Here is a 2,300-nt window from a genome sequence, read left to right on the forward strand (position 1 = left end):
CTGGAATATTTATGTTTACCAATAGATGGCAGTATTGACTCAAGATGGGGGTTTGCTTTTCGCAATCCGTATCCATTTCCTATATCTGCCTATATAAATGTGATTTAAGAAAGCTTCAGGTAGCTTAAGCCAGGTGCATTAGAGAATGTTATTCTAAGTTACAATCAAATAATAAACCGTACTTACGTGTCATGAGTCATCAACCTAAGAATACTACAATGAGGAAGGACAATTATGTGGATATATTGAAGCAACATCTCAAGACATCAGTCAGGAAGTTAAAGCTTGGTCGCCACCCGGACTACCCGGCTGAGGCATGCGAGCCGGCGTGGAAGCCCGACGAGCCGGCTGAGGCATGATGTGGGATGGGAGCTTAATAAGCCAGCTGAGGCATGGGAGCCCAACGAGACGGCTGAGGCGTGACATGGGTTGGGAGCCTGCCGAGGCAACCAAGGCAAGAAACTCTCTTGGGCCAGCTACGGCATGGAAGCCCGACGAGCCAGCTAGGGCACCCCCATCAATCCCAACAATAACAACAACAAAAATCCTTGATGCTTCCAATAATGGTGTCTGCATTCTGAGGACAGACGCTGGGAGACGAGAAGCAAGTACAGGGAGTGAATATTTAATAAATAATGAACAAGAAACAAAACAAGGACAGTGTCTGGACCAAGTGGAACAAAACTACATTAATACAGACAAAGGGATTAAACTGAGGAAGTGACAGACATAGTGGAGGCAATCAATAAGGTAAAAGGTGGGTCTGATGAAGCGCTGATGCGCGTAACGATGGTGACGGGTGTGCGTAAATATGTTGCTGCCTGGTGCCCTCGAGCGCCAGAGAAAGGGAGCGGGAGCAGGCGTGACAAACACTGGCTAGGCATCATTTTTGCAATCCAGCATAATGTGATTTACAGTTTGGGTTGCAAAACTCCTGTAAATTTCCCAGGATTTGCAGGAATCCTGTTTGGAAGAATTTGGAAAGTTTGTGGAAGTTTTTCAACCCTACTTGCAGGCCTGATGTGGCCTGTAAACTATGAGTTTCAAGCCACTGTTGAAGGCCTTATGATATACACTATATCTACAAAAGTATGTTGACATCCCTTCAAATTAGTGGATTCGGCTATTTCAGTTAGGTCCGTTGCTGATAGGTGTGTAAAATCAAGCACACAGACATGCAATCTCCATAGACATTAGCAGTAGAATGGCCTTACTGAAGAGCTCAATGACTTTCAACGTGTCACCGGCATAGGATGCCACCTTTCCAACAAGTATGCTTGTCAAATTTCTGCACTGCTTGAGATGCAGGGCAGTGTAAGTGCTGTTATTGTGTAGTGGAAACGTCTAGGAGCAACAACGGCTCAGCAGTGAAGTGGTAGGCCACACAAGCTCACAGAATGGGCCCGCTGATCGCTGAAGCACATAGTCTGTCCTCGTTTGCAACACTCCCTAACGAGTTCCAAACTGCTTCTGGAAGCAACGTCAGAACAAGAACTGTTCCTCGGGAACTTAATGAAATGGGTTTCCAAGGCCGAGCAGCCACACACAAGCCTAAGTTCACTATGCACAATGCCAAGCATCTGCTGGTGTAAAGCTCACCACCATTGGACTCTAAAGCAGTGGCAACGCGTTCATTGGAGTGATGACTCTCGCTTCACCATCTGGCAGTCCGACAGACGAATATGGGTTTGGTGGATGCCCTGAGAACGCTACCTGCCCAAATGCATAGTGCCAACTGTATAGTTTGGTGGGGGAATAATGGTCTGGGGCTATTTTTCATGGTTCAGGCTAGGCCACTTAGTTCTAGTGAAGGGAACGCTACGCTACATCATACAATTACATTCTAGACGATTCTGTGCTTCCAACTTTGTGGCAACAGTTTGGGGAAGGACCTTTCCTGTTTCAGCATGACAATGCCCCCCTCCCCCCTGCACAAAGTGAGGTAAATACAGAAATGGTTTGTCGAGATTGGTGTGGAAGAACTTGACTGGCCTGCACAGAGCCCTAACCTCAACCCCATTGAACACCTTTGGGATAAATTGGAACTCCTAATGCGAGCCAGGCCTAATCACCCAACATCAGTGCCCGACCTCACTAATGCTCTTGTGGCTGAATGGAAGCAAGACCCTGCAGTAATGTTACAGCATCTAATGGAAAGCCTTCCCAGAAGATTGTAGGCTATTATAGTAGCAAAGGGGGACCAACTCCATATAAATACTCATGATTTTGGAATGAGATGTTCAACGAGCAGGTGCCCACATACTTTTGGTCATGTAGTGTGTAGTTTGTTTCAATTGTGT

This window comes from Oncorhynchus gorbuscha, linkage group LG20, assembly GCF_021184085.1.
Source record: "Oncorhynchus gorbuscha isolate QuinsamMale2020 ecotype Even-year linkage group LG20, OgorEven_v1.0, whole genome shotgun sequence".
In the NCBI taxonomy this organism is placed as follows: Eukaryota; Metazoa; Chordata; class Actinopteri; order Salmoniformes; family Salmonidae; genus Oncorhynchus; species Oncorhynchus gorbuscha.